Source organism: Pongo abelii, chromosome 2, assembly GCF_028885655.2.
Source record: "Pongo abelii isolate AG06213 chromosome 2, NHGRI_mPonAbe1-v2.0_pri, whole genome shotgun sequence".
NCBI lineage: Eukaryota > Metazoa > Chordata > Mammalia > Primates > Hominidae > Pongo > Pongo abelii.
Genome location: NC_085928.1, coordinates 167847815 through 167866011, shown reverse-complemented (window position 1 = coordinate 167866011; position 18197 = coordinate 167847815). Strand labels below are relative to the sequence as shown.

At 36.0% G+C, this 18197-nt stretch overlaps 1 protein-coding gene and 1 long non-coding RNA gene across 15 annotated transcripts in view; both read right to left on the bottom strand.

Annotated features, from left to right (window-relative positions):
- Positions 1 to 18197, bottom strand: part of RSRC1 (arginine and serine rich coiled-coil 1) — a 424026-nt gene that overhangs the window by 383056 nt on the left and 22773 nt on the right. The gene's annotated exons all lie outside the window — the stretch shown is intronic.
- LOC129047228 (uncharacterized) lies at positions 9794 to 17372 on the bottom strand. The gene is made up of 3 exons (XR_008524005.2): positions 11876 to 17372; positions 10004 to 10032; positions 9794 to 9900 (listed from the first exon to the last, which is right to left on the bottom strand). It is a non-coding gene; the product is annotated as an uncharacterized LOC129047228 (long non-coding RNA).

Here is an 18197-nt window from a genome sequence, read left to right as displayed (position 1 = left end):
TTTTATGAGGCCAGCATCATCCTGATACCAAAGGCTGGCAGAGACACAACAAAAAAAGAGAATTTTAGACCTTATCCCTGATGAACATTGATGCAAAAATCCTCAATAAAATACTGGCAAACTGAATCCAGCAGCATATCAAAAAGCTTATCCACCATGATCAAGTGGGCTTCATCCCTGGGATGCAAGGCTGGTTCAACATAGGCAAATCAATAAATGTAATCCAGCATATAAACAGAACCAATGACAAAAACCACATGATTATCTCAATAGATGCAGAAAAGGCCTTCGACAAAATTCAACAGCCCTTCATGCTAAAAACTCTCAATAAATTAGGTATTGATGGGATGTATCTCAAAATAATAAGAGTTATCTATGACAAGCCCACAGCCAATATCATACTGAATGGGCAAAAACTGGAAGCATTCCCTTAGAAAACTGGCACAAGACAGGGATGCCCTCTCTCACCACTCCTATTCAACTCCTATTCTCTATTCAGAGATTCAGCTTGTTCCTGGTTTAGTCTTGGGAGGGGGTATGTGTCGAGGAAGTTCTGGCCAGGGCAATCAGGCAGGAGAAAGAAATAAAGGGTATTCAATTAGGAAAAGAGGAAGTCAAATTGTCCCTGTTTGCAGATGACATGATTGTATATCTAGAAAACCCCATCGTCTCAGCCCAAAATCTCCTTAAGCTGATAAGCAACTTCAGCAAAGTCTCAGGATACAAAATCAATGTGCAAACATCACAAGCATTCTTATACACCAATAACAGACAAACAGAGAGCCAAATCATGAGTGAACTCCCATTCACAATTGCTTCAAAAAGAATAAAATACCTAGGAATCCAACTTACAAGGGACGTGAAGGACCTCTTCAAGGAGAACTACAAACCACTGCTCAAGGAAATAAAAGAGGACACAAACAAATGGAAGAACATTCCATGCTCACGGGTAGGAAGAATGAATATCGTGAAAATGGCCATACTGCCCAGAGTAATTTATAGATTCAATGCCATCCCCATCAAGCTACCAATGACTTTCTTCACAGAACTGAAAAAAACTACTTTAAAGTCCATATGGAACCAAAAAAGAGCCCGCATTGCCAAGTCAATCCTAAGCCAAAAGAACAAAGCTGAAGGCATCACGCTACCTGACTTCAAACTATACTCCAAGGCTACAGTAACCAAAACAGCATGCTGCTGCTACCAAAACAGAGATATAGACCAATGGAACAGAGCCCTCAGAAATAATACCACACATCTACAACTATCTGATCTTTGACAAACCTGACAAAAACAAGAAATGGGGAAAGGATTCCCTATTTAACAAATGGTGCCGGGAAAACTGGCTAGCCATATGTAGAAAGCTGAAACTGGATCCCTTCTTTACACCTTATACAAAAATTAATTCAAGATGGATTAAAGACTTACATGTTAGACCTGAAACCATAAAAACCCTAGAAGAAAACCTAGGCAATACCATTCAGGATATAGGCATGGGCAAGGACTTCATGTCTAAAACACCAAAAGCAATGGCAACAAAAGCCAAAATTGAAAAATGGGATCTAATTAAACTCAAGAGCTTCTGCACAGCAAAACAAACTACCATCAGAGTAAACAGGCAACCTACAGAATGGGAGAAAATTTTTGCAACCTACTCATCTGACAAAGGGCTAATATCCAGAATCTACAAAGAAATCAAACAAATTTACAAGAAAAAAACAACCCCATCAACAAGTGGGCGAAGGATATGAACAGACACTTCTCAAAAGAAGACATTCATGCAGCCAACAGACACATGAAAAAATGCTCATCATCACTGGCCATCAGAGAAATACAAATCAAAACCACAATGAGATACCATCTCACACCAGTTAGAATGGCAATCATTAAAAAGTCAGCAAACAACAGGTGCTGGAGAGGATGTGGAGAAATAGGAACACTTTTACACTGTTGGTGGGATTGTAAACTAGTTCAACCATTGTGGAAGTCAGTACGACTATTCCTCAGGGATCTAAAACTAGAAATACCATTTGACCCAGCCATCCCATTACTTGGTATACACCCAAAGAACTATAAATCATGCTGATATAAAGACACATGCACACGTATGTTTACTGCGGCACTATCCACAATAGCAAAGACTTGGAACCAACCCAAATGTCCATCAATGATAGACTGGATTAAGAAAATGTGGCACATATACACCATGGAATACTATGCAGCCATAAAAAATGATGGGTTCATGTCCTTTGTAGGGACATGGATGAAGCTGGAAACCATCATTCTCAGCAAACTATCACAAGGACAAAAAACCAAACACTGCATGTTCTCACTCATAGGTGGGAACTGAACAATGACAACACTTGGACACAGGAAGGGGAACACCACACACTGTGGCCTGTTGAGGGGTCGGGGGAGGGGGAGGGATAGCATTAGGAGATACACCTAATGTAAATGATGAGTTAATGGGTGCAGCATACCAACATGGCACAAGTATACATATGTAACAAACCTGCACGTTGTGCACATGTACCCTAAAACTTAAAGTATAATAAAAAAAAATTTATATTTCTGAAAGAAATGAAGATGCTTATTCTACTTAAAATCCCTTACAACTTAAAAATGAAATCTATGTATTTAATGTCCTTTGATGGACTTTACAAAGCACCAATAAAGGGAAACACTAAAAAGTACTTTTAAAAACAATACCAGGAAACAATGTAGAGGATGTTCAAAGTGTAACAACACCAATTCAGTCATATTTTTAGCTTTCTCTACAGCTAATAATAATAATAAAAGCCAACATAGTAGCAGACATGTACCATTAATGATTACTAGACCCTTTGGCATTGCCATATGAAGTCTAATTCCCCAAAGTTGTCAATTATAGCTTGGTAATATCCTCTTGGTTAGATATTGCTTGAAGATATAGAAGGCTTTTCTACCAGCTTCCTTCCTGCTTTATTACCCATAATTCAAGGTTTGTTTTTGGTTTTGTTTTTCATTTCCACTCAGAGTTCAGAGATCATGACTGCTAGAAAATTTGGAGAATACTATGTTAGTAACATAACAATCACTATTGCCTAAAAAAATTTTATAAGCTATTGATTTATTGATAGACATGAACCTAGTCATATACAGTCCTTGATTTCTAAGAATTTAAACAATTGAGTAAAAAGTGAATTCCAAAATACTTTTCATTTAAAAAAAATAAGTAATGTCCCTACTATTTAACTTTGATACACATATTCTTGAAGTGGCATTGAAAGAACCACACCGTGCTATCTCCTAGGGGAAAACAAATACTTAAGGTCGGATATTCAATGTATTACTCTTTCAGATAGTACCATTGCCTTCAATCTTTTCTTTAAAAGTGGAAAGGCCATCTCTGATCCGTAATTTTAAAGCCTGCCTGAATCCCTTTCAAAGATTTTATTTCACAACCTGAAAGTATATTATTAATATTTTTCTGAAGGTTCCCTCCCAGATTTCAAACAATCAACCAGGATTTTAGAAACTAACATCCTGGAAATCAGTGTTAGACTTGATCTGATCTAGCATATACCTGACGATGCACACAACTCTTCTTCTGGAGGTAGAGATAATCAAACACAGGTTAGACTTTCAAAAAGCCTCCTTAACAAAGGCCTCAAGTAGATTACTTTTTTAAATACCTGTATTGGAAATGTAGAAGTCAATCGTTCATTCTATCTACTGAATCTACTATTAGGATTTGCTGAAATACAATACTAGGTACCACCATGCTAGGAACTGATGATACAAAATTAGTAAGACTTGATCGCTGTCTTAAGGGAAGCCTATGACACAAGTGAAGGAGAGAGAGGCACTTGAAAAAACTGGCATTTTCTTCATCCCTCCAAATCTCATGTTGAAATATAATCCCCAGTGTTGGAGGTGGGGCCTGGTGGGAGGTGTTCGGGTCATCAGGGTGGATCCCTCATGAACGGCATGAACGGCATGGTGCTGTCTTCTAGACAGTGAGTTCTATGGCGATCTGGTTTGTTTGAAAGGGTGTGACACTTTTCCCACTCTCTCTTGCTCCCACTCTCACCATGTGATGTGCTGGCTCCCCCTTTGCCTTTCACCATGATTATAAACTTCCTGAGACCCTCACTAGAAGCAGGTGTTGGCACTATGCATCACATCTACCCTGCAGAAGTGATGCAAGAATGGACTAACTGTTGGTACGAAAAATAAACTACTCCAAAAGTACTCCACAATGAACCATTCCAAGATGGCTACAGGATCAACCCACTTAATATTTTTATAAGTTATCTAGAACAAGAAACAATACTGAAATCTTCTAATATGAAGATGACGAGAAATGTCAATACTAACAAAGATCAACAATTAGAAAAACTAGGGAGATACATATAAAGAAACAAAAATCTACAACGAAGGTAAGCATAATATAATAGATTTAATGGATAATAAAACTTTCAAATTATGAGGATTAAGTTCTTAAAAATCCTCATGGTAGGATAAATCTTTCTTTCTTTCTTTCTTTATTTTTTGAGACGGAGTCTCACTCTGTTGCCCAGGCTGGAGTGCAGTGGCACACTCCTGGCTCACTGCAACCTCTGCCTCCTCAGTTCAAACGATTCTCCTGCCTCAGCCTCTAGAGTAGCTGGGACTACAGGCATGCACCACCACGCCCGGCTAATTATTGTATTTTTAGTAGAGACGGGGTTTCACCATATTGGCCAGGCTGGTCTCGAACTCCTAAGATCAAGTGATCCACCTATATCAGCCTCCCAAAGTGCTGGGATTACAGGCATGAGCCACCACGCCTGGCCGAGAAATCTTAGATAAGGAACTCATAACCTAATTTTTTAATGAGATTGCAAGACAATCTATAATGGTTCACAAATGCTTTATATTCCCTAAAATGAAATACGGGGAACAAAGAAGACACTGAATGGCTACCAATGGTATTTCTCTACCCTAAACTGGTAATAAGCTACACTCTTAAGTAGTATTAGAACTTAAGATGAAATAGGTAAATACATGGGGCTAAAATAAGAAGGAAAGGATGTAGTTAGTTACTGGGAAGGACCTGCCTCCTCCCTTAGCTCATAGATATTTATACTTGCATAGTCATTTAAGTTTAATTCTAAAAGCTGCCTGAATATTTCTGACATTAGCATAAATGTGTCCTTAACCAGGAGGTCCATGGAGTTTTAGGACTTCTGTGAATCCTGTTAAAGAACATGCAAAATTATGCATGTAAATATATGAAATTTTACATAAAGATGATCCATACTTCTCATCAGATTCACCCTTTGACATCACACTTTATACCTGATGTGACCCAAGAAAGGTTAAGAATCAACCACCAACCAGATTTTCCTGCCATGAGCCAAAAAAACTGGAATTTTCTACATCCTTTGGATAAAACGTGGAATAGAAGCTGTGGACTTCTTTGGAAGTCTCTTTACACTTCATTATTGGCTATAATTCATTCACACCTCGTCTGAAGGTCCATTCTTAGACTCTGCTTAGACATTTTCTCAAAATAGAGACTTTAAAAACATCCATACCTATTAATTCCTATAAAAAGCTTTGATTTTTAAAAAGCATTTGAGGCAAAATATTAGTTACCAGTTTTATAAATTAATAAAAATGCTCCATGATACTACAGCTCTCTGGTATTTAGCCTGAGAGCTTTAATTCCATAGTCAATATTCCTCAAGCTTGATTACAGGAGAGTCATTTTAAATCCTCTCTAGCAGGAAGAGTCTTTTCCTTTATGTAACACTACTAGACATTTACCTGGGCAGTAATATCTCTAACAGCATAAACAATGTTTCTTTTTAATCTTTTCTTGCCCAATATCACAAAAGCTACAAATATCACATGGTAGTACACATAGCACAATGATAAAATATAATACATTTTCATGATACTTAGTATATATGTGACCAATCACCTAAGAGGAAATTGGCAGAAGAACAAAAGTAGAAACAAGTGACTCAGATGTCCAGCAGAGGTTCTGAAAAACATATACAGTACAGAAGTAAATCTACATTAGATCTGAATTTCAAATAAGGCAAACTCATAAATGAGAAGGGATTATTACACTCATAAAATAAGAGAGCTCTGGAAAGAGATCTGGGAGTCATTACATACTGTTTCCTGAACAGTAACATGTCCAATGTGCTGTTACAGTCAGAAAGGCCAATGGTAATAGTGGCCATTAGCAGAGTGCATACTGGAAACAGAAAACAAAATACTACCTAAGTCTATTTTATATAAAACCATTTCTTAACAAGAGCCTGACAATCCATGTAAGTAAAAATAAAATTTTTAGGAAGGTAAGGGCTGGGGGCCTCCCGTATGAAAGTGAACCATAAAACTTTTAAATCTACAGCCTGAAAATAATGCTGAAAGGTAACTGGCTCAAAATGCACAGATTCCAGAGGCAAGAGGTAGTGATAGAGGGTGAACATAGATTATTTCACAAATAACAGAACCAATGAAAACCCCAAAATCTCTAGTTTGGAGAAGAAAATAATTTACAGAGTAGAGAATGCTAATAAGTTATTTCATAACTTCTCACAATAATCCTGTGAGGAAAAAATTTACCATGTATTTCAACATAAATCTTTGGAAGAAAGATTAGAATGCAAAATGTCCTTCCCACATTTAATTAAAAAAAAAAAAAAAAAAAAAAAAGACTAACTGGATTCAGGCCCAGCATGGTGGCTCAAGCCTGTAAATCCAAGCACTTTGGGAGGCCAAGGTGGGCAGATTACTTGAGATCAGAAGTTCAAGACCAGCCTGGCCAACATGGGGAAACCATCGTCTCTACTAAAAATACAAAAATTAGCCAGGCGTGGTGGCACACGCCTGTCATCTCAGCTACGCGGGAGGCTGAGGAAAGAGAATCACTTGAGCCTGGGAAGTGGAGGTTGCAGTGAGCCGAGATCATGCTACTGCACTCCAGCCTGGGCAACAGAGTGAGGCTCCATCTCAAAAAAAAAAAGACTAATTGGATTCAGTAAAAAGCATCTTTAGCTATTAATTTCACGTCTCTGTGAATGCAGTTTATTCTAAGTATTAAACACACACAAGAAGTTACTGAAGTGCACCACTATCAGGAACATACAATTTAATATGCAGTTTCATATGGTACTATCTGCACTTCCTGATGTAGTTGTATGCTTGCAGCACCCACAAGATAAACATGCTTATTAAAATAAAACTTTTTTTTTTTTTTCAGACTAAGTCTTGCTCTGTTGCCCAGGCTGGAGTGCAGTGGCACGATCTCAGCTCACTGCAACCTCCACCGCACAGGTTCAAGCGATTCTCCTGCCCTGCCTTAGCCTCCTGAGTAGCTGGGATTACATGCACTCGCCACCAGACCCAGCTAATTTTTGTATTTTTAGTAGAGACAGGGTTTCACCATGTTGGCCCGGCTGGTCTCGAACTCCTGACCTCAGGTGATCCGCCTGCCTGAGCCTCCCAAAGTGCTGGGATTACAGGTGTGAGCCACCGTGTCTGGCCAAAATCAAATATTCATTCTCAAAAAATTATAGTAAGTACTAGAATAAAATGTCATCAAATATTAAGCAGTGTTTTTAGAAAACAGAACAAATATGATGATCTTTTAAGAAACAGATTTATAAATACTCTAGATCCTTCCTCACCAAACAATGAGTGAAACATAGATGAAACAAAATGAAAGTAAAGAGTATAATTAAGGAATTATTTACTTAAAATCAACCCCACCATAAAACACACAACAGTGTACCTACTTTTAAACTACTTAAATATTTTAAGTAATCATTATTAATTTTTTTGGCAAGATTCTACAATTCTGCAATTTCACAGGAATCAGTTGGGGAAAATAATTTTAACTTAATGAATTATCCTTTTCCTCCTGCATACATCATGGAATACAGGAAACATTATTTTCTATAGTTTGTTATAATACAATGATGGAAAAGAATAAGTAAACAAAGATACAGAGAAAAAATAAAAAGGAAATCTTATGACAATAAGTTCATTTAAAGCAGGGACTGCATTTAAGTGTTTGCCACATTCAAGGAGCCACCCAATAAAACTGCTTAGTAGTTAGTTAAATCTAATAGTAGTGCTTATGTCGAGCCACCTTGGTAAACTCTGGGCCGGGCTCTGCCCAGGAAACAAAGCACACCCCACATACAATTCTCTCAATCTTTCCGTCACTCTACATAAATGAGGCACAAGAAATAGCAAGAAATTTGGTACTGCCAAAACAAAAATCACCTCAACCAAAAGCACATATTAAATGTCTCCAACTTGACACTGTGCTAAATATTGCATAAAGAAGTGCAGTCACTGTCTGGTTATCTATACCAGTGAAGAGGAGCCATGGAAATTGAACATGGACAGATCATCCACTCAGCTGATTTGGGGTCATAGCCCCTCTCTGCACAACGTGGAAACTTAGCTGAAAAACAGAAAAGTAGCTCTAACTTCGTTAAGCAATAAAGGGTACATTCAGTCAATTCAGGAGCCCCCAACTAGAGGTCCCCACAATGTGGTTGCCATCCCAGGTGGAAATCTGGTCCCTAATTGTAACTGGGCAACAAAGGGCTCCAATGTGAGTCAAGACGTGAAACACTAAAATGGCACTGCGGTTAAAAAGCTGAGAAAAAAACGTCTATGAAAAAGTCATCTAGGGCTGGGCACAGTGGCTCAAGCCTGTAATCAGCATTTTGGGAGGCTGAGGCGGGCAGATCACGAGGTCAGATCACGAGGTCAGGAATTCGAGACCAGTCTGGCCAACATGGCGAAACCCTGTCTCTACTAAAAATATGAAAATTAGCCAGGCGTGGTGGTGGGTGCCTGTAATCCCAGCTACTCAGGAGGCTGAGGCCGGAGAATCGCTTCAACCCAGGAGGCGGAGGTTGCGGTGAGCTGAGATGGTGCCACTGTACTCCAGCCTGGGCGACAGGTGCAAGACTCCATCTCAAAAAAAAAAAAAGAAAAAGAAAAAGAAAAAGTCATCTATTTTGTCACTAGACAATAGAGTTCTTCTGCCAACTAAGAACTTCAGTATGCTGAATCTACTAATTTTTGGAAATAAGGTCAACTAATTAATTTTTACAATATTCCTTTTAGATCTAAAGAATGAATTTTGACTTTAAAGCCTTAAAACTGATTTAAAATACCTAAAAACTGCAAGGGCATCATCTTAAAGCAAAATAGCAAAATAATAGTGTTATTTTATATATATATATATATTTAATTGGCTCAGTATTATATATCTCCATAAAACCTTTTATTCAATATTAATCACTGACTTTTATTTAAAAATTTAGTGATTTCTAAATAATACTTAACAGTTCACTTTTTGCCATATTCAGATTACACATTATATTAAAATCCTAATTAAAGCAACTTGACTGAGAAGTAGAAAGTGAGGTGAGGGGAGAGTACCCAATTTTTTAAATGAGCTTATTAATTCAATAGGTTTCAAAAATCCATCTGTTTTGCATGTCAGTGTAAAAGTGCTGCTCATTCCAGTTGAGGAAATAATGAAAATAAATAGTGACCTGAATAAAAGTTAACTGCATGCATGGTTAGACTCATGGTCTGGGCTTCTTTATTTTGGATAAATTTTATTAAAATGGACTACCTCAGGTAAATGAAAGAACGATAGAAACACACATTTATTTAACAGTGTTCTTACAAGAACAGAGATTTTTAGAACTTGAATTGATAACCTCTTGTACTTATATGTGTGACCCATTTTACACTCAACTTATCATCCTCAAGCAAACGGCTCACTTTCAGACTATCTGTCCAAGAACAATGTTGCCCAGTTTTGCTCGTCCACAATTTTCTCGTTTTCTCTATTGCTCCTGCATGATCTCCACACCCATTGAAAAACTGGAAGGGGAAAGGAAAAAAAAGAAAAAACACTCTGCAAAAAGAAAACCATAAAGTCACCACACACTGAAGAGAACCATTTCTGCCACCATTACTTGCTTACCTTATCTTCTCTAGTCTTAGCTTCCTCACCTAAAAGAAACAGTATAAAATAACCTTTTAGCCCTAAAAATTCTGTACCTCTATAAGACCTCACAGCCACCTCTGAAAGCTATTAATCAGATAAACAAAAACTCACATACGAAAAGCATTTTCAATACAAATATACAACAGAATAAGAATTTAGCTCAGTGCAAACTAGAGCTCTGTAGGGAAGCAAGTAGAAGTTTACCAAACAAGCAATAGCATCAATGTAATTGTTCAGTTCCTTTTAACGGATTTAATTATAACTATTTTAGAGCATGGTAACATGGCAAAATAGTAGGTACATCTAATTGGTTTTTAAAAAAAACTTAAAAATGATATTTTAAAATAATTTAAATAATATACATTATGAAACTTATTTTCATGTAATTTCGAATCAAATTAGAACTAGAATGAGCCTAATACTTGATACATGAAGATACTGAGACTCAGGCTGATTCAGAGCTCTTTCCATGCTATCCCTAATTTGTCTGTAATGCCACCTTCTATAATTTCAAATTAGTTTCTACGTGGTAGAAATGCAAATTAAGTGAGGAGTGATTATGATCAAGCTTACAGCTCAATCTATAAGTTGAAAATGAGTAAGACTGCGTGCATATCCATGTTTCCTTGACAAAGTAGGCTCTGCTTTACCATGCTTGCTAAAATTCTGCCTAAGGAAATCCCAGCCTAAGGAAATGTCTTTAAGTAAAGACCTAAAAGATTAATTAGAGATCATGAGTGGGAGAAAAGTACATTTTGAGCAGAGGCAACCAACCACATGTTCAAGGGTCCTTAGACATGAAAAGAAAACTGTTTAAACACTACAAGTATGACTAGCATTGGAAAGATGTGATTGAAAAGGCAGGAAGCAGTCAGATCACAAAGGGACTTAAAGCCTTGTCAACATTTTGGGTTTTATTCTAAACCACTGAAATAAAGGAGGTCCTATCAGATTTGCATTTTGCATTGCATTTTGGCTACCATGTGAAGAAAAAAATTGGAGGGAAAACTCCAGAAAAAAAAAAAAAACATTAAAAATTTACACTATAGGCCAGGTGCAGTGGCTCATGCCTATAATCCCAGCACTTTGGGAGGCCTAGGCAGGTAGATCACTTGAGGTCAGGAGTTCGAGACCAGCCTAGCCAACATGGTGAAACCCTGTCTGTACTAAAAATTCCAAAAAAAAAAAAAAAAATTAGCTGGGTGTGGTGGTGCATGCCTGTAACCCCAGCTACTCGGGAGGCTGAGGCAGGAGAATCACTTGAACCCAGGAGATGAAGGCTGCAGTGAGCCGAGGTTGTGCCACTGCACTCTAGCCTGGGTGACAGAGCGATATTCTGTCTCAAAAAAAAAAAAAATTACACTATAATTTGGAAATGACTATTTCTCTTCTGCTAATATCCAAAACACATTCTGAGCCTCACAAAACAACATGTGGCAGTAAACAGCACAGTTAAGAACTTACACTAAGTTTAAATATTATGTTATTAGCTGGTATGGTATTTTGGTTCATCAAATATTGAGATGATAAACCAAAAATAACAACTTTTATGTAATTAAATTAGTTTTAAGGAATTTAGAGGTATTATGCACATTTACCAGAATCTTTATAAAAAGCTAGAAAAAAATTATCAATAAATTAATCACTACTGATGTAAGTCACCTGGGTAAATATTTCACAGTGCCTCATTTCAAATGTTTTATACACTTAACAAAAATTGTGCTATAGTGTTAAGTACTTAAGATGACAAGACAGTACATAAAAATCAAATATTATGGTTACAATTATATGACAACTCCACATCTCTTTCTCTCTCATAGACTATATAATTAAAAGCTAATTGAATACCTTTCCAAAGAACCTCTTTTTCTGCCAGTGTTAGATATAGAACTCTTAGAGTGAGAGAGCAAAAGAAAGTTCTTCCTAGTTACACATTGCCAAGGACAAAAGTCAGACTAATCAAAAGATTCCCACCAAGAACTCTGTGACATCAACTAACATTTCACTGATAATTCCGCAAAAGAATATTCAGTATATACAGCCTTGATCTTTGTGAAATGGCTCATCTGTCAGGGATCTTTCATTTGCTATTCAAAATGACCAATCTAAAGGATGCTGCAAACTATGCAATGCAGATTTTTCACTTCAAGTTAACAATGTAATTTTCTAAGTCAAAACCAACTGATAGTAAAACACTATTTACACAACAAGTTTAGTCTCTGAATACTATTATCCTATAAAAGCACGTTGTAAAGGTAGATGATCTTTGAAATAATCTAAAAGAAAAAAAAATTTTTAATTTACTAGTTAGGATGCTTATAAATACATGGTATAATAATTAGCTAGGAAAAAATGAAGCTAAAACTACTGTAAACACTAAATAATCATTAAAGAGTCTTCAGTCATAGGTTAAAATATTCTTCTCAAATAAATATTTACATAATTTCATCCCTACCATCCTAGTAAAGTATTATGCTCTAATAAGAACTATCCTAATCTTCACTCAGCAATATTTTCAGGCTGATATTATTATTCTCATTTCCTTGAATAATATCCATACTCCAGGGCCATTTTCTTTCTCATATTCAATATCATGCATGCTTGTATCAAGGTTCCTTTCTTCATATCCTGTCACAGTATCAATCACTGCCTCCTGTCCACTCAATCCACTTTTGATTTATCAGCCGCCGTCTTTCTGGACTCCATAACTCGACCCAAACCATTTTAACAAGACATTGACAAATAGCACCCAGAATCACTTCAACCTGTTCCACTTAGTAAACTAAGAAACAGTAACTGTGACATCTCTGCATAAGTATTCCATTCTATTCCCCAGACTGATGTATATTAATGAGAAGATGGTATTTGAAATGCTTCTTCCACATCAGCATCTAATATGATCAAATTAGGAAATGGGATGATTTATTAAATTTTGTAGAGCTGAAATATTTCTTTATATCGCTATATGTGTGGTTTCAGAAAGTGAGCTGTTGCTTTCAATTTTTCTACTGAAGATATGCCTGCATTTCACAGACGAATTATTGTCTTTAAAAAGATTGCAAGAAGGCAAAATGTTATTAAGCAAATGCTCAGTAAAACAAACTAAATCGGTTTTAAAATTCCTAATTTAATGTAAATCTTGGTTGTTTCACTGAAATTCAGTTTGTGATCTTAGTCATATTTGCATCGTACTGTCTTGCTGTAGGACAGTTTTAAATTTATAGCATTACCAAGCAGCTTCACTTCTTGACTTTTAAGATATGTCCTCAATAAAATAAATAATTGCTCTCTAAGCACATATTTTGTTCTCATTTTCAGATACAAGACAAAATAAAGATCAATAGGTTAATAAAAGAATAAAATAAAAATAGAAAATCAAGTGGATCATTTCTATAATTTTCATAATTAGATATTAAAATGTTTTCATTAAAGTGATGCCCAATTTAAAATTCAATAACTGTTTCATGCATAGTTTAAACTTTAAACAATAAATTAGTTTTTCATATTACATTTGGATATGAAAGGGACATTCGATATATTCACAATAAAAATAAAATGAGTTAGAATAAATGTAACATTCATATTTTCCTTAAAGAAATTCTCTTCTTACTTCATCTTCTATTTTCCAGATATCCATTTATTCCAGAAGTCGAACTCTACACTCATCTCAAAACTAGAGGATTTCCAAGAACAAAACTACATTTAAGTCTATTTCTAGGCTGATCCCAACATACTGGGCATACTTAATCATTTTCTAATAGAGTTGCCAAAGATTTCTTCCTGTTCATGGACAAATTGAAGGATTACAAATAAATGAATTCTGAAGGGGATCTGACTTTGTTCATTGATTAGAAAACAGCTGTAAAATTTAATAGTGCAATACAATGAGGGTAATATTTGAGAAAAGGAAAAACTACAAAAACAAGGAAAGGATAACTCATTCAGTATAAAATTAATTGTGATTCTCAGATATTTACTACTTAGATGTTATGTGAATAGGGATCATGTGGTCACTGTCACATGAATGGAATAGCAATCTTGCAATTTTAAAGAGACTAACCTAATTTTAAAAACTCAGCATTTTTCAAGTTGAAGAAATAACATAAAGAGTACTACACTGTTAAAATGTAGTCCAATCTTTCTACCCAATAATGGAGAAAAGGGTACCAGAAAAATATCATCAGACATGCTGTCCTTTGTTCCTCAGATAAAAGCATGGAGAAATGATAATTAAGCCTTTTTTAAAAGTCTGTTAAACTACTAAAATATGATAAATTAGAAGTAAATTCACAAGTATGTTCTAGTATGTAATACAAAGAAATAATAATTAAAATGATTTATTGGCCGGGCAGGGTGGCACATACCTGTAATCCCTGCACTTTGTGAGGCCAACGCAGGGGGATCACTTGAGCTCAGGAATTTGAGACCAGCCTGGGCAACATGGTGAAACCCCATCTCCGCCAAAAATACAAAAATTATAGTTGGGTATGGCGGTGTGCACCTGTAGTCCCAGCTACTCAGGAGGTTGAGGTAGAAGGATCCCTTGAGTGAAGGAGGTAGAGGCTACAGTGAGCCAAGATTGTACCACTGCACTCCAGCCCAGGTGACAAAGCAACACTCTGTCTCAAATGAATAAATAAAATAAAATGACTTCTAAAGAAAACAATAGCATTTATGCTGGCCTTTACAGTGTACAATGTACGTTCAGTATATTATTTTACTAGATAAATGCATTTTCTAAAATTATATTACTTTTTCAAATTAATAAATATTTGTTACTTGTTCTAATATTAACAAAAATTTTCCTAATTTTCTCTAATATACAATAATTGATCTCTTCCCTAACACCCTTTACACTTGTAGTCTACAGGTGTACGGTTTCAAGAAATCATCTGAGGCAACAATTACCTCATGTCACATTCACAAAATGTCTTCAATTTGACATCTTGAATCAAAAGCAAAGTATACCACTATGAAAGAAAAAATATTCATGCAAAAGAACCCGGAGAGTGAACAGCAACAGGAAATATTTTGGGAGTACCAAGTTCATGAGTACATCTGTCACTTCGAATCCCTCAATGCTACCCACACACAATGGGTGTTTTGGGTATGGTACAAAATGAACATATCCACATTATTTCAATTCCACATTAGGCAATAAAACGAAAATCACGCTGACCATGGGGTCTTCAGTACATAGAAACGACTAACAAAGTCAGACAAAAAATCAAGAGATAAGTGACAACAAAAAAAGATGAAAATGTATTCAAAAATAAACCATAATCATCCCACTAGATAAAGAAAAAGCTTTTAACAAAAACCAACAGTGATTGGTACTAAAAAATTCCCAGCAAATAAGAAATATGGTGGTGTTCTTCTTCAGTCTTATAAAAGGCAACCACAAGAAACTTACAGTTAACATATATTTAAAAGCACATGTACCCTAGAACTTAAAGTATAATAAAAATATATATATAAACAAAAAATTATTAAAGACAAAAATAAAAAAATTTAAAAAATTAAAGCCAAAGACTGAATACTTTCCTCCTAAGATAGGAAAAAAGGCAAGTTTGCCCACGTTCATCACTTTTCTTCAGCATAGAAGTAGACCCTAGACACTGCAATGAGCTGAGAAAACTACAGAAATAGCAAACAATTCTAAAAAGATGTAAAACTCAGTTTTCAGGTAATTAATTGTTTTCATGGAAAATCTTAAGCTATCTGCAAAATATCTGCTAGAGCTAATAAGAGTGGAAAGGTTACAGGATACAAACTAAACATACAAAAATATATAAAATCTAAAAGGTACAAAACATATACAACATGTACAAAATTACTTATATTTCTACATACACTAATCCAAAAATCCAAAATACTCCAAACTCTGAAACTTTCTGAGTGCCAGAATGATGCCACAAGTGGAAAATCCCATATCTGAGACCTTTGCTTTCTGATGGTTTAATGTATACAAACTTTGTTGCATACACAAAATAATTTAAAATACTGTTTAAAATTATTCAGGCTACATGTATAAGGCATATATGAAACATAAATTTTGTGTTTAGACTTGGGTGTTATCCCCAAGATTATCTCATTATGTATATGTAAATATTACAAAATCTGAAAAAATCCAAAATCCAAAACACTTTAGGTCCCAAGTATTTCAGATAAGGAATATTCAAACCTGTACTCGACAAATAATTGGAAAATAAAATGTTAAAATAATTCCATTTTCAATAGTGTCAAAAATGTGGAAATAAATTTAACAAAATATGTATGCTATAGACTGAATGTTTGTGTCCTCAAAAATTCATATGCTGAAACCCTAATGACCAATGTGATAGTATCTGAAGATGGGTCTGGTGGGAGGTAATTAGGTCATGAGAGTGGAGCCCTCGTGACAGGATTCATGGCCTTCTAAGAAGAGGTAAGAGAATTTGCTTCCTCTCTATGTTCTCCAAAATGTAACATGGGACACAAGAAGGAGACAGCCATCTGTCAACCTAAAAGAGGGCCCTCACCAGAACTAGACCATGCTGTCACCCTGATCTCTAACCTCCAGGCACCAGAACTGTAAGAAATGTATTTATGTTGTTTAAGTCACACAGTAACTTGTCACAGCTGCCCTAACTGTGTAAAACCACTATAATGAAAACTACATAACATTGTTTGGAAAAACTAAAGAAAAGAAAAATAAATGGAGAGATACAACATGTTCATAAAACAAAACATTCTATGATGTCAATACTCCTATTCTACTGATTCAATAAACACCCAATCAAAATCCCAGCAAGCTTTTGACAAAACTGCCAAGTTGATTCTAAAATTTATATGAAAATGTAAACAATAACACCTAACTTTAAGACTTACTATAGAACCAAAGTAATCAAAATTGTCTAAGACTAGTATAAAAACAGACAAAGGAATGGAACCAAATAAACAATCCAGAAAGAGTCACATTCATATAGTTAGTTGGTTTTTGACAGAGGTACCAAGACTACTCAGTAAGAAAATAGTGCTAGACTGGCCAGGCGCGGTGGCTTACGCTTGTAATCCCAGCACTTTGGGAGGCCAAGGCGGGCAGATCACTTGAGGTCAGGAGTTCAAGACCAGCCTGGCCAACATGGTGAAACCCCATCTCTCCCAAAATTACAAAAATTAGCTGGGCGTGGTGGTGGGCACCTGTAATCCCAGCTACTCGGGAGGCTGAGGCAAGAGAATCACTTGAACCCAGGAGGCAGAGGTTGCAGTGAGATGAGAATTGCGCCACTATACTCCAGTCTCGGCAATAGAGACTCAGTCTCAAAAAAAAAAAAAAAAAAAGAAAAGAAATGTTGCTAGATCTCCATATGAAGAAAATAATTGAACCTAACCCCCTATCTCATACGACACACAAAAATTAATTTGAATCATCAGGCAAACCCCAAAGTAACTGCTACAGAAGAAAACCACTGAGAAATGCTAAAGTTAGTAAGTGAAAGGTTGAGGAGATGCGCAGAATATTTAGAGTTAGAAAATATCTCTCCCAAGATATCTATCAACTACAAAAGGAAAGATAGTAACTTCACAGGCGAAACCTGGCACCTTAACTACATGATCAAGGTTAACACCGCTATGACATAGCAGTATCACAGACCCCTTGATATGATGCAATAAGAAGTACACAATGTCATTTCTCTCATATTCTTGCCAAAAATGCATAGCTCACTCTAATCACAAGAAAACATCACACAAACTCAGGCTGAGGGGCAATCTACAAAATAAACACCATTATTCCTCAAAAGTGCCAAAGTCATGAAAGACAAGCACAGGCGCATCTTTGGATGAGGAACTCTCGTAGACTGGAGGAGGCTAAGAAGAGATTAACAACTAAATGCAATATAGAATCCTGGATTGGATCCTGGAGCAGAAAAAGAACGTTATGAGAAAACTGATAAGATTTATAGTCTAGTTACTAGAACTGTATCAATGTTAATGTCCTGCTTTTGATTACTGTACCAGGTGAGGTGATATGAGGGGTATAAGGAAATTCTGTATTATTTTTTACAGCTTTTCTGTTAGTCTAAAATTAGTTTAAAATAAAGGTTAGAAAGAGCCTGTAAGAAACAAAAAAAAAGTTAACTTGAGAACGATGAGGGCAAGATGGCAGAATAGGAAATCCCAGCCCTCA